This window comes from Natator depressus, chromosome 1, assembly GCF_965152275.1.
Source record: "Natator depressus isolate rNatDep1 chromosome 1, rNatDep2.hap1, whole genome shotgun sequence".
Taxonomy (NCBI): Eukaryota; Metazoa; Chordata; order Testudines; family Cheloniidae; genus Natator; species Natator depressus.
In genome coordinates, this window is record NC_134234.1 from 331,135,566 (window position 1) to 331,156,524 (window position 20,959).

Genomic DNA, 20,959 nt, shown 5'->3' on the forward strand with positions numbered 1-20,959 from the left:
AAATGCAAGACCCCTGCATTTCTCAATATGAAGGTTTAGTATATACTGTTACTTTTACTGTAAAAACACCCATGGGAGCAAGGATTTCCATGGTACATATTTTTAGTATCACTGTGGTTTTTCTGCAACTTCAACTTTAAGTAGTCCCTGAAAATCCTGCTGTGAAATCACAGAAACAGCAGATCCTGTATCAAAATCCATTTGAAGTTTTCCTCCTTCCACTTGTAAATGAATCCAAATAACATTTCATTTATTGTCTTCTCAATTAAAGAGTCATAGAGATGCTATTGTAACCCCCTGGTGAATATTGATTTGGGCTGCTCAGTTTTTTACATGCAAATGTGTATATATATACTGGGTTTTTCATGTTTGTTTTGGCTGTTTTTTCCCCTGTCCCTCCAATAAAGGTAATTCTGCTCCATGTTCCCAAAAGACTCTTGAGTCTTTGGGCAGGTCTGCACTTAAAAAGCTGCAGCACTTTAGTGAAGATGCTACCATGTCAAAAGGAGAGCTTCTCCCATCACCGTAGTTAGCTACTGCCTCTTGAGGAGGGGGAGTATGTTGACGGGAAAAGCTCTCCTGTCAACATAGCGCTGTCTACACTGGGGGTTAGGTCGGTATAACTGGATTTTTTCACACCCCTAAGCGATATAGTTACACCAATGTACGTTTGTAGTGTAGACCTGGCCTTTGAGTGGGGGAGAAAACCACCTGTAAAGATGACTAGGGAGCTTTATATTGACTTGCCGGGAACAGAACTAAGAGAACAGCTGTGGGGGGAGTATTATGCCGTAGTTTTATTTGTTTTACAGAAGGACTCCAGTCCTTATTCATAGATTTATAGATGTTTAGGTCAGAAGGGACCATTATGATCATCTAGTCCAACCTCCAGCACAACACAGGCCACAGAATTTCACCCACCAATCCTGCAAAAAACCTCTCACCTATGTCTGTGCTATTGAAGTCCTCAAATCGTGGTTTAAAGACTTCAAGGAGCAGAGAATCCTCCAGCAAGTGACCTGTGCCCCATGCTACAGAGGAAGGTGAAAAACCTCCAGGGCCTCTTCCAATCTGCCCTGGAGGAAAATTCCTTCCCGACCCCAAATATGGCAATCAACTAAACTCTGAGCATATGGGCAAGATTCATCAGCCAGATACTACAGAAAATTCTTTCCTGGATAACTCAGATCCCACCCCATCTAATATCCCATCACAGGCCATTGGGCCTATTTACCATGAATATTTAATTACCAAAACCATGTTATCCCATCAGACCATCTCCTCCATAAACTTATCGAGTTTAATCTTAAAGCCAGATAGATCTTTTGCCCCCACTGCTTCCCTTGGAAGGCTGTTCCAAAACTTCACTCCTCTGATGGTTAGAAACCTTCGTCTAATTTCTAGTCTAAATTTCCTGGTGGCCAGTTTATATCCATTTGTTCTTGTGTCCACATTGGTACTGAGCTTAAATAATTCCTCTCCCTCTCCAGTATTTATCCCTCTGATATATTTATAGAGAGCAATCATATCTCCCCTCAACCTTCTTTTAGTTAGGCTAAACAAGCCAAGCTCCTTGAGTCCCCTTTCATAAGACAAGTTTTCCATTCCTCGGATCATCCTAGTAGCCCTTCTCTGTACCTGTTCCAGTTTGAATTCAGCCGCCTTAAACATGGGAGACCAGAATTGCACACAGTATTCCAGGTGAGGTCTCACCAGTGCCATGAATAACGGTACTAACGCCTCCTTATCCCTACTGGAAATACCTCTCCTGATGCATCCCAAGACTGCATTAGCTTTTTTCATGGCCATATCACATTGGCGGCTCATAGTCATCCTATGATCAACCAATACTCCAAGGTCCTTCTCCTCCTCCATTACTTCTAATTGATGCATCCCCAGCTTATAACTAAAATTCTTGTTATTAATCCCTAAATGCATGACCTTACACTTCTCACTATTAAATTTCATCCTATTACTATTACTCCAGTTTACAAGGTCATCCAGATCCTCCTGTAGGATATCCCTGTCCTTCTCTAAATTGGCAATACCTCCCAGCTTTGTATCATCCGCAAACTTTATTAGCACACTCCCACTTTTTGTGCAGAGGTCAGTAATAAAAAGATTAAATAAGATTGGTCCCAAAACCGATCCTTGAGGAACTCCACTGGTAACCTCCTTCCAGCCTGACATTTCACCTTTCAGTAGGACCCGTTGTAGTCTCCCCTTTAACCAATTCCTTATCCACCTTTCAATTTTCCTATTGATCCCCATCTTATCCAATTTAACTAATAATTCCCCATGTGGCACGGTATCAAACGCCTACTACTGGGCACCTGGCAGACATTTAAATTTGCCCTGACTATGCACTTTCTGTATGTGTCTTACTTTGTTGCAGTTTCTGCCAGGTTTGTCCTTGAACATACTAATAATAACTAACATAACAAGACTTAGTCCTGCCTTGAGTGCAGGGGACTGGACTAGATGACCTTTCGAGGTCCCTTCCAGTTCTATGATTCTATGAACCAGCAATCACTTGCACTATGAGACTATTTCTCACAACAAAAGCAAGAAACCATAAGTCTTTTCCATGTTGAGCTTTTGGCTTGACCCCCCTTTTTGTTTGTTGCACAGACAACAGGATGATGTTGTAGCTCTCTAGGCTCTTGAGTAGCTGTCTCACTGGTAGCAATTTCTAGTGCATATTTGTACTAATGGTCTGTTAATTGCCTTAATCCAGCCTTATATTCAGAAGTTGTTTCATTTTCCCTTTGCTTCCATTTAGAAAAGCAGACCTACTCTGCAATCACCAATGGCTTAGGTGACTTTGTGAAAATTCTGCCAACTCAGCAAACATTTTATTTGTGCTGGTCTAATAGGGCCTTTCAGGCTATGCACAGGTTGTAAATTTTAGCTCCACCTCACTCAGTAAGGCCTCTTTCTCATCAGTTACACTATTAGAGATAAATATACTGTTCCAGTCTCTCAATATACATGGGCCAGTCCTGTACTATCAGACAGGTCCCTTTTCCCCCAAATACCAAGTAATTTAACCCTTGTTAAACTTGCCTCTAAATAAGCACTTTATTCTCATTCACACAGCTGTAGGGTGCAGTTTCGTTTACACTTTCACTAGGCCACTGTTCTCCTGAATTAGTGTCCCTCCCTGGCTGCAAAGGAGGTCTGTAGCTCAGCAAACGTAACAGGAAGGAACCACGGGTGCAGTGGCATCCCAATAACTGTTTACTAACAATATCCGACATACAATACCCAGCTATTAGAGCTGGGTGACATTCTTTTGGATGGATAGTTTAACAAAAACGCAGTTTAGGGTCAGCTGAAACTATTCATGAATTTGACATGAATAGTTTTGGCCACTATGAACATGCTGGTGGGGGTGTCCCCCACTGCCCACCTCATAACCTTTAGCATAGCTGGGGTGTGGGAGGCCCAGGTTCGAATCCCTGCTCTGGAACAGACCTGACACACACACACTCTTGATTCACCCAAAATTCTGGAAATGTTCAGATTCACTTTGACCAGAAACAATTTCTTTTTGGACTGCCACTGAATCAAAAAAAAAAAAAAAATCAGCTAGTCACCTAGCTCTACTAGCTACATGTGCACACTGGGAGTGTTTTGTTAACTTCTGGAAGACCGCGAGGGCCAGTAGAGATCACGCAAACTATATAAGAGGATACTGCCCTATTATAAGCTGCAGTAACAAAATGTCTGATTAGTTGAATATTTCAGAAGCCATGTTATCATTGATGACTATTGCTTATTTTTATAGAGGGCAGTTTGTGAACACTTTCACCATGCTGCGGAGGTGTTAGTCATCCAGTTAGTCCCACTGAAGCTACACTTCTTACTCATTACAGGCTGCGAAGTTACAGTCTTGCGCAGCGTGAGCCTGGATAAGCAGACTAGAAATCCGGTAGTCCCAGGCCCAGAGACTGAATGACTTCCCAGGAAAATTAATATTTTAGTTTGAAAGGCAAGTGAGAGAAACCATGCATGCAACACTCGTGGGTGGAATTCAGCCCTGTGCAGCCAGCCAGCACAAGAGCCCTGTAAACTCTCATAGAAAGGGTCCTCCGTGGTACCTAGGCTTTATGCTCCTCTGCACCGGGGTGTGTTTCACCCCTAATAAATTGGGAAAGTGCTTCAAACAAACCAGCCAGCTCTCCTCCTCTTCCGCCTCCCACAGAAGAGCTATAAAGTGGTGCCAACAGTCTGCAAGCATGGAGAAATTAGAAAATAAATGAAAACAATGAAACAGGCTCCTCCACTTCCTCAGATGAAAATGAGAATAAAGGTCGTGGACTGAGCCATGCATAAAAATAAAAGCACATAGCCACTCTGGTTTGATCCTATATGTAAATGATTATGGTAGAAAGCAAAGAGGACAAGGAACGCAGCCGAACCAGACTCAGTATTAATAAGCATTGCTGTGCAGCCACTAAGCTACTGCTCAGTAGTAGGAACAGGGGTAGGGTGACCAGACAGCAAATGTGAAAAATCGGGACAGGGGGTGGAGGGTAATAGGAGCCTATATAAGAAAAAGACCCCAAAATTGGGACTGTCCGTATAAAATTGGGACATCTGGTCACCCTAAACGGGTGAGGTGGAAAAGCCACCCAGGTACCGTGTTAGCATTATGAGGACTGAGGATCAACCCATATCTCTTCAGAAACACCCATTCTCAGTCCCCATCTGGCCCAATTTTTACTCTGCACACTTACAAGTAAGGGAGCAGACGTACCAGGGCACTGAGGTTTGCTACTGCTCAGGGCTGTGAACTTTTTCGTCCTTATCCTTCTCTCTGCCCATGAACATTCTCCTCTCTAGAGCAGGTAGAAAATTTCCATCACAACCTGTTTTGATGTAAAATGGCCTTTTTTCTCGTAAACAAACATTTTTGGTTTATGCTAAATTCTCTGTGTGGCTTTGTTTGTTTTTCGTTTACAAAAAATTGTCCACCTAACCGTTTGGGGGTTTTTTGGCAGGGGGGGTTGAGTTTTCTGCAAACTGACAACTTTTTACTGAAAATGTGCTGGTTTTTGGTGTGTCATCAAAACACAGAAAATATAGTTATATTTATCATTTGAAAATAATTGGTGAAAATACTTGTCATTTTTCTGAGCAGCCCTTCTTCCTTTGAACCCGCTTAAGCACACAGCAGCCTTGTGTGTTTCTTCCTAATCGCTGTGCAAGGACTTGCATGGCTGAGGCCTCATTCCTGTGGCTGCTCTTTTCTGACAGCTGATGCAAGATGAGCTGTTGGACTTTGTTCTGAATGGCTCTGATTCTAGCCTTTGGAAGTTCATAGGGGCCTGGATACCATTAGTGGGCCAGAATAATTTCCAGGTTTACTCTTCCATTTTTAACATTTCAAATACAGATCTTGCACATACCAGTGGTACGTTGTAGCTTTAAGTGGGGTCCACTGAGTTCAGGATTTAACTACTGGTAGCAGATGTGTCTCCTGTGCTAAACGCTAATATCCATGCAAATGTTGCATGTCTTCGCTGCTGCACCAGAGTGACAGTTGGCCTCCCTTCTGGTATGTCTGCCTCAGCTCCTTTATTTTAGCATGGCACTGCTGTGTGTCCCTCTCATGCCCCTTCTCCTGCATGCCACTAGCAATCAGCCCGTAGGTATCAAAATTCCAACTGCAACTGCACAGCCTCCTCTCCCCATAGACTCAGCAGATGCAACAACTCCGGTGTGCTCCACCCGGGAGCGCGCCTGCCGCATAAAGCCGGCTGGGAAGATGCTTTGTGAACTGTGCATCCTGAGCAAACGGCAGAAGAATTTCAAAAATTCCCAGGTCTTTAAATGGGGGAGGGATGCATCCCTGTGTACCTTCAGGGCAGCAGAGTTCAAACTGCTGACCAGAGCGGTCATGGTGGGACACCTCCTGGAGGCCAATTAGGGCGACATAACCAAGTGAGGTGTCTACACTGATGCTCTAACTATGTCACAAAAAGCTCTGTGCCGCTCGTTGACGTGGTTTTATTATGTCAGCGTAGCAGGAGGAGCATTTTAGTGTGGACACCTCCACTGTTTTGCCAATGAAAGCTGACTTTTGTCAACAAAACTGTGTAGTGTAGACAAGGTCTAATAGTTGGATGTAAGTAACCATTTAGGAAGGTTTCAGAGTACCAGCCCTGTTAGTCTGTATTCGCAAAAAGAAACGGAGTACTTGTGGCACCTTAGAGACTAACCAATTTATTTGAGCATAAGCTTTCGTGAGCTACAGCTCACTTCATCGGATGCAAGGAAGGGAGTGTGAAACCTTAACTCCCACCTGTGAGCAGCTAATTGCATGAGCAGTCTCATTTGCTTCAATGGGCATATTCATGCCGATAGCAGCTCATCACGGGGAGTAAAGGATTCACAAGGGGGCTTTCAGAGGAAGGATGGACTTCTGGCCCAGACACTGTGTAATCTTTCATAAACTTGATGCTGAAATATTCCAAATAATATTAAGCTGTTAAAGATCAAGGTGCAATAAACCCCAGTTTAGTTTTCAGGTTCAAGCCTCTAGCTTGGTTACAGAAAATGTATTTAGTACACGAGGCAACACTTGGAGTGACACAAACAAACTTTATTCAAAAGAAAAATGATTAGTTAAGCAAACAGGCCTGCAACTACCACTTATACAAATGCTACTATTATACTCACATTCCAAGATGAAATGGGTGATCAGTCTAATGGCATCAGAGTCCTTATCATCCTGGACCCTAACAGTACCCTTTGGATGTTAATTGGAGCTCCCTTGCAATTTAGAAAAACTGCTCCTTTTATACTTCATGATAATACTAATTAACATTAAACTGCCTTTTACCATAATTTTATTTCTGCCACTTTCTTATTGGCACTTTACATTACCCATTATTTAAATTAATATCTGCACCAATGTCCTTCCCATGCTATAAATATATATGGCATTTTAATAAAACAGTCACAATTCTCAAAAGTACTCCTTAAAAACCTTGCTAAAACCAGTTATAACCAAAGCATAACGGTAACGTAATCTGGGTCCCATCCTTGCTAGCTCTTACTTTCCCATAACACTCTGTCTCCAACTTATCTCTAACTTCCTCACACTAGCAACTTCAACGTCCCATACTCCTCTACACTTAGGCTAATTTACACCCAACACCTAACTTCTGCTTATTTCTTCATCCAAACTATCCTATATGCTACAACTGGGCTGAGCCTCAGGAGATCTGCATTCACTCCCTAGCCCTGCCATAGACTTCCTGGGTGATCTAATTTATCCAATGGAGACAATAATACTTTGTCTATTAAGACTGTAAATTCTGAGACTATGTACAGATGCACAAATAGTACCCTGATCTCAGCTGGGACTTGGTGCTACTGTACTCTAAATAGCTGTCATTTACAGATGCAAGCTACACTATTGAGATATTTACAATCTATTTACCTTGGAATAGAACAGGTTTTGTGACAGTGTAATAATAAACTGTTAAGAGGGAAGACTGGAAGCTAAGCCTACAATTCAAAGCTCTTTCTATAACACAGAGCAAGTGGATGTTTCTTTTAACATGATCAGCGGTAAGAGACCAGAATGCTAGCATTCAAGTGAAGCCTAATTATGACAGTATAAGAGTCCACACCCTTCTTGGGGTTTTGTCTTCATTGGAAAACAGGGTTATGTTGCATTAACAGCACAATGTTAAACATGAACCTGTAGTCGGTCTAGACATGGTCTGCCATGTTTAACAGTGTCAGCTGGTCATGTGTAAAGTAATTATGGATTATGTGGTCCAAAGGCCTCCTACTGGCCTTCTGCACAGGGGTGAGTTTCATCCTAAGTGAACAATGCAGCGGGGTCTATAATTTAAAAAAAACACCACAATTGTCACAATTATTGGCAGCCTCTGCTGAGCATCTAAGCATCAAATTGGCATGAAGATCAAATTATACTCAAGAGAGGTAGTATGGACTTGGCTATGGCATTCAATTACGGCCCCAGGAAACTAGGTTCTGTTCCTAGCAGTACTGTAAGGTGACTTTGGGCAAGTCATTTCACCTCCCTCTACCTCAGTTTCCCCTCTTTATATGAGGCCTCCTTGTAAGGAGCTTTGAGATCTATGGGTGGAAAGTGTTGTATAAGAACTGAGTATTACTATTATTTTGCTTCTAAAGGTGGTTCCTTACATGTCTTCGTTAATGAGTGGATGTGTCCTGGTGCAGAGTGGCTGTTCCTGCTTACCATATATACAGAAAACTCGAGCTTCCTGTTTTGTCAGTGCAAATGCCTTGTACTTGCATTGGAGAAAAAACACTTAAAATTATTGTTCAATATAAATAAATCACTGAAGGAAAAGAAGGTGACACTAATGGAGTTATTAATCCAGCAAACACTGAAGGTGATAACAAGGATGTGTGTGTGTGTAACTAGTCGGCTAGTTAGGGCATTAATATAACAGTTTGGGGCAAGTTTCACCCCCACATCCTCTACATGACAATGCATCTTGAAACTAATGATGTGCTATGTCTTTTTGAGACTTTTCATGGACAATAAGGTTAATTGGAAGAAGAGGTATTAAAATAATGACTTTATCTTCGTCCCAGTAAACTCTGAAGGAGAATTAGAAAACTTGACTTAGATTGCTTTGTTCAGCAAAGTTTCTTATACCTTTTTTACCTTCATATGTAATTATGTTCTGAGAGGAGCTGCATAATTCTTTGGACTTAGGAGAGATTTGTGAATTATATTAGCTATCTCCCATATCTTTTTCTATTGGATCTTCGAAGAAGCTCTTCCTACTTCTCTGCACTCATAAAGCTTTGTTAAGACCCACTTAATTCCCACTCAGAGAATGTTATTTCAGCCTCTATTTTTACCCTCTGATATTAGTCCAGTCAGATTCAATGCAGTACATATTGTACCATTTTTAGGGTTAACACGTAAGGGCATTTTACAATTGAAACCCAAATAAACCAATTCCATTTAACCAATATGCTGCCAAATTACTGAGTAAATTTATATGGCCTGTGCTACGCAGGATGGAGGATTGGTCCTTTCCAATCATGACCCCCTCCAGCTTTAAAATCTGTGAAATTGTGTTCACTAATGGAATTCAAGTAATTCCACAAAAGTCCTGATTTACACTGTCAGACCTGAATTTGGCCCTAAATGACAGAGAAAAATGTAAATCTTAGGCCTAAATACAAACATACCTATCTGTCTCCTCTATCTATTGGTATTAATGGACACTATACATCTGGTAATGTGATCCATGTATCAGACTGAAAAGCCATTAATCATGCACTTTTAACAAGTTCGCCGGCAGGCCGCAAACTCCACACATAGCGATAGGAATTATTTTGCTCCACATGCGCTATTGTGTCTGGAATTATTGTTATTACGATTCAAAAGGCACGTTAGAAAAACAACAACTGATGGTCCTGGGATTTAATTCAACTATATAAGTGAATGAATAGCATCTTCTCGAACTGCAGAGAGACACTTCAGACCAGCTGCAGAGAAACTGCACCTCTGCAAAATTTGATGGTGTAACATCAAGTCACAAGCACACACCAGCAGAACAAATTCTCTGTAGCCCATTTACCAAGAATGCAAGACACTGGCTGTGTCTACACTGCAAAAAAAGACCTGTGGCTGCGAGTCTCAGAGCTTGGGTTAACTGAGTCGGGCTTCCAGGGCTCATGCTACAGGGCTAAAAATAGCAGTGTAGACGTTCAGGCTCAGGCTGAAGCCCAAGCTCTGAAACCCCACAAAGAGGGTGAGTCTCAGAGCCCAAGCGGAAACCTATTTTCAGCCCCCCTGCACAAGCCCCAGTCAGTTGATACAGGCTCTGAGACTCACTGCTGCAGGTCTGTTTTTGCAGTCCATTGTTACACAGAAGCTTTCAAAAACGGCAGCCTTTTACCAGTTAAACAATTTGTGGGTTTCCCATCACCACACTGATGGGCAACCATCTCTGGGATCGAATAAAGTAGCTATTTAACAGCACCCAGCAATACTGCAAAGCAGTTTAGGACAGGAAGAGAATAATATTTTTCCATTTGAAACAGATAGAATTTTTATTGGCAGAATTGGAATTTGGCAGGGAAACTAGGAGTAAAGCCATATGCTGCTCCTTAATAAGTGCTACAGTAACCCACTGTTTAGTGTTTATTACACATCCTACTTTCCAGATGCTCGAGTCTGATGCAGTTGCCGCTTAAGGAACTTACAGGCCTGATTCAATGCCCATTGAAGTCAAGGAGAGTCTGAGTGGGCTTTGGATCAGCTTCTTTGTCCTTTAGTTGCTCCTACTTTAACTTTGGAAGTCCTGGACTCAGTCCCCAGTGTTCACCAAAATGCTGGTTGTTACACTACAATTCACCTGAATGATGGCATGGTGCTCCTTGTCACTTTAGGGGGTACTAGTTCAATACAGACTCAGAGGGGACTGTCTGCTGTTAGAAGACCATGAAGGGTTTTAGATGTTTGTGATAGTGGCAGTGTCTGAAGAGACAACCATAAAGCTCACTGAACACTTGCAGCATGCAGCATTCAATTTCTTTTCTGTTTTTATTCTTCTTCTGAGATCTGACGCAGATGTTAACTGCTCCAGCTCCTAAACTGCAAAAAAAAAGCTTTCTTTTCTCCCCCCGCCCCGCACAAACTGTGCTTTTTATTTAAAAGCAAATATGAAAATAAAGCTGATGTTCAATTGGTGCATAAACTGCAAGCAAAGGTTCTTTAATTATATATACGAGAGAGAGAATTAATAAAACCACAGGCAACGTTTTAGCTACAGGACCTTGTACAAGCTGTGGAAAAGACTGCCTAGGGTTTGAAGAGGACCTTCTGTCTATACTGACTCAGTGAGCTTCTTTTCTTTCTCTCTCACTCTTTCTTTGTTGCTTATTACTCTTTTCTTAGTCTCCTTTACTAGCCTATATAACTAGTACCTTAAGGATATAGCAGCAATACAATAATCCAGAGAAGGGAAATTACCTTATTAGAGACATGGAAAGATTTCCATGAGGTGAGATTCATTTAGGGATATTTACATTTAGGGAGGAGACACATAAGGGGTGACATGATACATGATGAACGGTAAAGAGAAAGTAAATCAGAGACATTTCATGAAACTGCCAGGCAACAAATTTACAACTACTAAAAGGAATTTTTAAATTTTTTTTTACACCGCATGTAATTAACTTTTGGAACTCATTGTCACAAGATAATACTGGAATCAAACACATACTAGGTTTCAGAAAGGGATTGGACATTTATATGAATAATAAAAATATCACCTGCAATTGTATTAGAAGAGACAGAAAATGCATAAGGAAAAACAACCTTCATTAGTCAACTGCTATCTGCCTGGCATTATGAAGAAACAGTTCAGTAGTCAGGTTATAGCAGTATTATTTATACCTTCCTCTGAAGCATCTGGTACTGACCATATCTGAGAAATCAAACTAGATAGACCATTGGTCTGAGTTGCCATGGCAATCCCTATGTGCCTTTGTTCCATAACATGCATATTAACCATTTTTCATATTGAGTAAGCCTGTCAATATGGGAAAGTAACAGACTCTGTTCTCTATTTCACTCTTGTGATAACTTTGACATTTCACTTTTTTTTTCCTTTCCATTTTTTAACTAGCTCTATTTTTTTATATTGCAAAAAGTCCAGTAAGTTTTCAGGTCTTAATATGAATCAGTGTAAGCAATTAAAGCTAGAGATGCTAATACTAATATAGTATAGGGGTGCTACTTCCTTTTCTGAATCCTACTATGTGAGACCAACCCTTTTAAACCAGTAGCATAAACACCTATGTCTCCCCTCTCCTTCATACCCCCTTCAGCAACTCCCTGCTTCATCTTCCATCCATTCTCCAGCATTGCCAACTCTGAGCATTTAATAATCATAAGAGAAGTCCCCTCTCTCCCCACCCCCACAAAAAATGAGACTAGCAGGGCTGAAACTTTCAGATTCACCACACAGACCTCTGCAATTTTATCTAACAGAGCAACTGACAGCGGTAGTAGGTTGTCATATTCTATGTGGACCAGCTCTAGAGGGAGATGAGGCACACTTTGGCAGTGGTTTTCACAGATATTTGCTGACAGCAGAGGAATAGTGAGACTGAGGGGCTTGGGATACATCCCAAGCTCTGGAAGGGAGCATGCTGTAATGGGTACTGACTTTTCTGCCCATTTCCCCCAAGCTTGACCTCTTGTGTCCCCCTCCTCAAACTGTCCCCATCTTGTCCGTTCCCCACCTCTGTCTCCCCATCCTAGTCCCATTCTCTTTGCCTATCCAGCCCCAGTCCCCACTCCTTGGGCTTCTCATCCCAGTACCGGTCTCCTTGCCCAGCTAGTCCTAATTTCCCGCTTCAGGCTCACCGTCTGAATCCCAACTTCCCCCTGACACTTCTTATATCCAGTCTCAGCCTCTTTGCTCAGTCAGTTCCAGTCCACCATCCCCAACTCCTTGTTCCCAGTCTTCTTGCCCATACAACCCCAGTTCCCCCTTCATGGCTCCTCATCCAAGCTGTTTCTTTGCTTCCCCCCAAATGGCTCCCAATCTCTGTCTCCCTCCTTGGACTCCTCATCTAATTTTAGTCTCACCCACCACCATTACTGCCTCCCCTGCTTCTTTCCCAGTCTTCCCAGCTCTTCACTCCTCAGGCATTTCATCCCAGGTCCAGTCTCTTTGCCCAGCAAGTCCTAGTATCAGCCCCACAGAATCTCTGTCTCACCCCCCCACCTTCCCCACCCCCAGTCCTATTCTCCTTACCCAGCCTGTCCCAGTTCCCACTCTCCCATCTCCTTATCCGCTCAATCTTTCTTTCCCACACTGGCTAGTCTCCATCTCCAAGATAATCTCTGTGTTCCCCTGATCTCTATGTTCCCCGTGTCCTATGCTCCTTGTCCCAGTCTCCTTTCCCAGCCAGTGCCAATGCTCCTCCTGCACACTCCTCCTCCTCCTGCACACTCCTAATCAGATCTGTTTCCCATCCCCCTTTACCTCCTCCCACATGCCTCACTGGTCCTCAGTCCCAACCTCTGTGACCAGCCTGTCCCAGTCTCATCCCCCTCCCCAACTCCCAATATCAGTTATCCTTCCCACCCCCCGCCAATCCGTATTCCCAGTTTACCACCCTCCTTTCCCTGCTCCCAGGCTTCTTGTCCCAGTCTACTCCTCTGCTCCCCAAGCAGTTCTGGCTCTTGTCCCCTTTGCATCTGAATCAGGTACCTTCCTCCTCCATGCTGGCTGGACCCAGCAGGGAGGTCATTAAGAGCACAGGAGAGACAGTCTCCCTGCTCTCAGTTCTGGTGCCTGGGCACAGCATGGCCCTCAGCAGCCCAGAGCTGCAATTTCAGGGAAAGTCCTACTCAGACCCATGCTGAAGCATGCCCAGTGTGGACAAAATCTTCAGGGAATTTAGCTGCAACGTCTCTACTGAGCATGTGTAAACTGATTTTTTTTCAAAGGCTGATAACTTGGCCGTACTTAGGTAGATTGACATGGGGATGGTAAAAGACACATCCCTGACACAAAAACCTGCCAGGTTTCAAGTCCCTGCTCCAAAGCATGGGCGTACTAGAGCTTTTCAAAGTAAAGATCCCGAGAATAGTTTAACATGAGCAAAACAATGTATGTGTCCTTAGCTTCATTCTTGGGAACAGTTGAATTGTTTTGGCTGAAATTAAAAAAAACACCTGAGGCAGCATGGGAAAATTCAGCCTACGTGGTTAAAGCTTGACAAAGTTCTAGAGAACTGAAAACAGGGTCTTACAATGGGAAGCACTGGGCAAGCTCAGTAACAAGCAACCCCACCAGTCCTACCTCTAATATGGCTTAATGGATGAAGGATGGTGTGTGCAGCATATGGCACCAGGACTCATGGAGATTGAGTTTTTATGACAGAAACCTCTCATGCTGATTTGCAGTTGTTTGCACTGGGGAATCTGAGCTATTGACTAGCTCTGAGAATAGCACCCAGTGGGAGGTGACTGACTGGCTAATACCTGTGGTGTTTCCATTGCTTATATGGATGAAATCTGTTGCCAGGAATCTTAAAGCAGTTACCTTGACAACCACAGGCAACACATGACTGTAATGCATATTCTTCTCCAGGTGCTTTTTTTAACTCCTCGCTGAGCTGAAGTATCCAGCGCTTCTAACCTGTGTCTCCTACGTAGAGATGGGCAAAGGAGCTGGGTTCAGATCAGGTTATGACTAGAGTTCATGTTCAAGACCAAACTGGGCCTAGGCTGAGATCTAACAGAGCCAAAATCTCATGAGAATAGGTGAGCTTGTGCTATATCCACCATTCAAGATGACAAAAGCCTTGTGAGATGATCTCATGAGATTTTTGCTATGTGGAATAGAAATCTCCTGAGAACAGCTATAGTTTCATGGGATTCTGGATGCCTCCTAGTTGGAATCAAAACCCTGGGAACCAATTTGGATATGGGAATTCACTCTGAACCCCCTAAAATTCAAGGGTGGTGGTGGAATAAATTTGCTATTTATTAATGCATTTCATCCAGCACCTTAAGTGTCCCAGCTGCTCTAAAGACCATGCAGAAGACTTGGTCCCTGCTCTGAAATGCTTACATGATTACATAACCTTAACAAAAGCAGCACATAACAAGAGATGGTATATAATGGAAGGCTGGGGGATGAAAAGCATTATGTTAATAGGATTATGTGGTTATTACAAGTGTTTATTTGTGGTTTGTGGTCTGTGGGGAATAGGCATAGGAGGGTGAGGTAAGGGGAGTTGGGGAAGAGGACAGAAGAACACAAAAGGAGGGAGGCAGTGAGGACAGGGAGTAAAATAGGTTCATGAGGGTGACATGCACAATGGCCGATGCAGTTCAAAACTGTTTATATTTGCTCATGTCAGGAGGCTAAGACCATGGCTAAGACCACTTCCTCTGTGCTTTGCTGGTGCTGGTGAATAGGAATAGTTGGACGTGTCCCCAGGGGTCTTGGTCAATTCTCTCTGGAAGATCAATCCTGCCTGCCACTCTCATGAGATGAGAGAGTGGGTGCCTCTGTGGTCTACTATCCCAGAGTAACTTTTGGTTGGAAGAGACTACAACAAGGCCCTTTTCTTTCCTTCCACTCTCTGCTAGTGAGTGGCATGGACTGGAGGGACCAGGGGAAATCTTGAGCCCCAGGATAGAGGGGTTAATAAAATATCAAGGTAGCAAAAACCATAAAGGGAATAAAAACAGTTCTACATAATTATATCGACCATCCCTGTTCTACAGACAATAGGAACCAGGGAAAATCTCTGAAACAATCTAAGATTAGAGGTGAACTAGTTAAGATGGAAAAAGCATGCTATTATAATAATTAGGGGAAACTTGGACTGACCTGGGCATCTTAAATGAGGATGCTGCATGCATCTGAATGACTCATTAACAGGGATTTAGATGCCTTTGTAAAACAGACTACATTCTTGAATAGAGAATTTTAAAATAATATTAGTGATAAAGTTGGAGCCTGGAGCAATGTTTGTTCAACCTCAAGCACTAATCTGTCATAGATGGATGAAATGTTGCAAGTCTGAATCACTGAAACAATTTAGTACTCATTTATTTTCAGAATGGGGCATAAATAGTATGGAATATAATGGGAAATGTGGTCTCAGAGGCTGAGATTCTGTCCTATAACGCAAGCTGTACGCTGTGTGTGTATCATGTATACTTAGCGGGCAACATCCTCAGCTGGTATAAATCAGGATAGGTCTATTGAAGAGCTATACCAGTTTATACCAGCTGAGATTCTGATGCAGTATATTATGTGCCTGATCCTGATGCCATTGACTTCAGTGGGTGCTGGATCAAGCCCTAATGTGCAAAGGTTCACTGTAGGGCATGGCGTGAGAAAGAACCCTCCCCATCAGGCCATGGAGCAGTAGTGAAACCATCCAATGGCCTCAAGGCTGCATTATCCCCCACAAGTACATGTGGAATAGTCAGTGGGCTCTGTGTAGTCAGAACAACTGACCCCACTTCTGCACCACCCCCAGAGAACATCTCTGTGACAGGCACAAAAAAGTTCCCACTGAGCACAGCACCATTGGAGTTGTACTTAAATATTAAGCCCCAACTTTAGCTGAGGCAAGGGATGAAGGGCTAGTCTACACAAACAATTAGTTTGCCGGAAGCTGGGGTGTGAATCTATCCTGCACTAGCCTACTTCAGATTCACTGTCCATGTGGACCCTGCTGAAGTGTATTAACAGAACATTGATGCGCTTTGATCTAGTCCCATTTCAAAGAGGACTTAGTGCTCCTGGGACCTAGAAAAAAATAGCCAATCAGGAGCTAGCAGGTGAGTTAAGTGGGCTTGCTTACTTCATCTCCAGGGAAGTGTGGGATGAAGCTGGAACAGGAGAGGCGCTCCTCAGTCCTAACTCAGAGCCCCAGGGCCTTTCATGAAAGCACTGTGACCAAGCAGTTACCTTCTGTGTTTAGTTACTGAGTGTGGCGTCTCATCTCCAACAGAACCAATATCAAATGTGTCCGCAGACAATGTCAGCCTTCTCTCCCCCGTCACTACTACACACCTAGGCAATATGACACCTGTCTGAGAAGGGATATTTATTTCCAACCCCAAATTGTGATGAGCTTATGCCCCTGAGAATTTTTATCCTAGCTATGGTCTTCACATAGCACCTTCGCAGGAAGGAAGCTGGTAGCTGGCTACTTTCCACAGCAGGCAGTACTCCGCTCCTGCTTCCAAACTACCATACACAGAGATAAAAAAAACAAAACCAGAGTGCTGTCATGACAGCAAGGGCTGAGGAATCTCCCCCAAAGATGGAGAAGCCATGTGTCCTCAAGGCTGGAAGGGTGGTGGCTACCACTCCCAAGAGAAAAAGAAGGGTCGTGGTGGTCGATGACTCCTTTCTAAGGGGACAGAGGTGTCCATCTGCTAGCCTGACCTGCCATCCCAGGAGGTGTTGTGCCTGCCAGCGGGCCATATCTGAGACATTACAGAAGGACTTCTGAGGATCATCCAGCCCTCTGACTACTACCCCATGCTACTCATCCATGTGGGCACTAATGACACTGCGAGGACTGACCCACAGCAGATCAGAAGTGAAAATGAGGGAGTGAAAGTGACAGAGTTGGGGGTGATGGTGGTGTTCTTATTGAACAAGGGTAATGACCCAGGCAGAGACAAACATATCCCAGAGGTGAATGCATGGCTGCGTGGATGGTGTTGCCAGAAGGGCTTTGGCTTCCTCTACCCTGGGACGCTATTTCAAGAAGAAGGATTGCTGAGTAGAGATGGGGTCCACCTACCACGGAAGAAGAAGAAGATCTTTGGATACAGACTGGCTAAAAGAGTGAAGTGGACTTTAAACCAGGTTCAATGTGGGTAGGAGACAAAAGCCCACAGGTAAGTCCAGAACATTGAGACCTGGGTGAAGGGTTGAAATCTGGGGGAAACATGGCCAATCATAGCAAGGACAAAGGAGAGACAAGAGGGAATATATAGGGGAAAACTAATGAACATCTTAGATGTCTGTATACTAATGCAATAAGTATAGAAATAAACAGAAAGAACTAGAAATACTAGTGAATAATCAGAATTAGAACATAACTGGCATCACAGAACTTGGTGGGATAATTCACATGACTGGAATATTGGTTATAGAAGGGTATAGCTTTCTCAGGAAGGACAGGCAGGGAAAAAAAGAAGAAGAATATGTTGCCTTGTATATCAAAGATGTATATACTTGCACCAAGGTTGAGTTGGAAGTGGGAGGCAGACCTGTTGAAAGTCTGTGGGTAAGCATAAAAGGGGTAAAAAACGAAGGAGATATCATGGTAGGGGTCTACTACAGACCACCTAACCAGGAAGAAGGCTTTTTTCAAACAACTGAGAAAATCATCCAAAGCACAGCACTTGGTACTGATAGGGGACTTCAACTACACAGATGTGTGTTCAGAAAAATAATACAGCAGGACACAGATTATCCAACAAGTTCTTGGAATGCACTGGAGACAACTTTTTACTACAGAAGGTGGGAAAAGTGACTAGGGGAAAGATTGTTCTAGATTTGATTCTGAGAAATAGGAGGAACTGGTAAAGAATTTGAAGGTGAAAGGTAGCTTTGGTGAAAGTGATCATGAAATGATACAGTTCATGATTCCAAGGAACAATCGGAGGGAAAACAGCAGAACAAAGACAATGGACTTGAAGAAGGCAGACTTCAGCAAACTCCAAGAATTGTAGGTACGATCTTGTGGGAAGCAAGTCTATGGGAAAAAAGAGTTCAGGAGAATTGGCAGTTTTTTAAAGAGACATTATGAAGGGCACAAAAGCAAACTGTCCTATTGCATAGGAAATATAGAAATTATGGTAAGAGACCACCCTGGTTTAACCAGGAGATCTTCAATGACCTGAAAGCCAAAAATGAGTCATACAAAAAGTGAAAACTAGATCAAATTACAAAAGAAGATTAAAAAAAAATAAGACAAGCATGCAGGGACAAAATTAGAAAGGGTAAGGCACAAAATGAGATTAAACTAGTTTGGGACTCAAAGGGTAACAAAAAAACATTTTACAGATACATTAGAAGCAAGAGGAATACCACGGACAGAGTAGAACCAATACTCAATGAGGGGGGAAAGACCATAACAGAAAAGGTAGCAATGGCTGAAATTTTAAATGCCATTTTTGTTTCAGTTTTCATCTAAAAAGGTTAGCAGTGATTGGATGACTAATATAGTGAACATCAGTGTAAATGGGATCAGATCTGAGGCTAAAATAGGGAAATAACATGTTAAGAATTACTTAGACAAGTTAAAACAATGAGGAGTCCTTGTGGCACCTTAGAGACTAACAAATGTATTTGCGCATAAGCTTTTGTGGGCTATAACCCACTTCATCAGATGCATGGAGTGAAAAATACAGTAGGCAGGTATAAATATACAGCACAGGAAAAGATGGGATTTGCCTTACCAGCTGGGTGGTCAGTGCTAATGAGGCCAGTTCAATCAGGGTAGATGTGGCTCATTCTCAACAGTTGACAAGAAGGGGTGAATATCAACAGAGGGAAAATTACCTTTTGTAGTGCTAAGGAGGCCAATTCAATCAGGGTGGATGTGGCCCATTCCCAGAAATTGACAAGAAGATGTGAGTATCAACAGAGGGAAAAATTCTTTTTGTAGTGACCCAGCCACTCCCAGTCTTTATTCAGGCCTAATTTGATGGTGTCAAGTTTGCAAATTAGATATCTTCACGTCAGCAGGGCTGACAAAATATTAATAGTTAAGGTACTGGTGCAGCCATTGCTGAAGAGATCTCTGAGCCATTAGCAGTTATCTCTGAGAACTTGTGGAGGATACAAGAGATTCCAGAGGACTGAAAAAGGGCAAACATAGTACCTACCTATAAAAGGGGGAATAAGAACAACCCAGGGAATTATAACCAGTCATCTTGACTTCAGGGGGAGAAGGAAAGCAGGCAGAAGAGGGAGCAAAGAGATTGCTCTTCCCTGCTTTTTGCAGGAGCTGGGGGCTCCCTAGGACTGTTGGAGCAGGGTTGTATATAGTACAAAGGTGGTGGGAACCCACATTGTAAATAAACTACACAAGGTGTTTGACCAGCACAAAGGTCTCTGAGCAGTTTGTGGACCAGAGCAGAGGAAGGAGCCAGAGGGCCCAGTCACACGTCCACTCTACTCAGCACTGATAAGGCCTCAACTGAAGTATTGTGTCCAGTTCTGAGCACCACGCTTGGGGAAATTTGTGGATAAGCTGGAGAAAGTCCAGAGAGCAACACAAATGATTCAAGATCTAGAAAACATGACCTACAAAAATCATTGACAAAATTGAGTCCCTTTCGTCTACAAAAGAGGAGACTGAGGAGGGATGTAATAGTTTTCAAGTACATAAAGGGTTGTTAGAAAAAGGAGGGCACTAAATTGTTGTCCTTATCCACTGAGGACAGGACAAGAAATAACGGGCTTAAATTGCAGCAAGGGAGATCTAGGTTTAGACATTAGGAAAAACTTCCTAACTATCCGGGTAATTAAGCACAGGAACAAATTGCCTATGGAGGTTTTGGAATCTCTGTCACTGCAGGATTTTAAGAATAGGTTAAACAAATGCCTGTCCGGGATGGTCTACACAGTATTACATTGTTGACTCATATTTAGTTTGTGATCAACTATAACCCCAAATTTCTGCAGTACTCCTTCCTACTCTGTCATTTCCCATTTTATATTTGTGCAATTGATTATTCCTTAGTCCCGCCTCAGTGCAGGGGACTGGACTAGATGTTCTCGGAAGATCCCTTCCCTTCCTACATTCCTATGATTCTATTTATAAGTGCCTTGTCCTATTTGTTTTTACAAGCAGCATCAGATCAACAAAGTATCACCAACTGGTGATGTATTCTGTGCAGTTCTGGTTTGCATCTAACCTCGCTCCAGCCCACTGTATCATTCTTTGTTCTCGTTCTGATATGTCAGTAGACAGCTTTATATTAATGTTGAAATACTGATGGATTATCTCTATACCCAGCAATCAAATATAGCAACAAAGCTCAGTGTCAAAGGATACACGGTGGGTGTTGGTTAATAGAAATCCCAATATTAATAACTCCGTTAATAGCAACATTTTGCCAGGCACCAATCCCATCCCATTGACTTTAATGTTAACGGGATTTGGATACTGGCAATAGGCATGCCACTTATTAACAACTTCTCTTGGAAGAAAGGCCTGGCTTCAGGTAGGTTTGCAGGGCTGCAGCCATGGAGGACATGTCCCAGTGCTTCTTTCCCTGGCTGCAGCCCTGCAATCCTGCCTTCCGCTTTTTGGCAACTTCTGGTTAATGGCAACTTTTTGCTGGGAATCGAGAGGTTGCTAATAAGCAGAATCCACTGAACTGTCTCTTCTATCAGGACACTACTCTTCT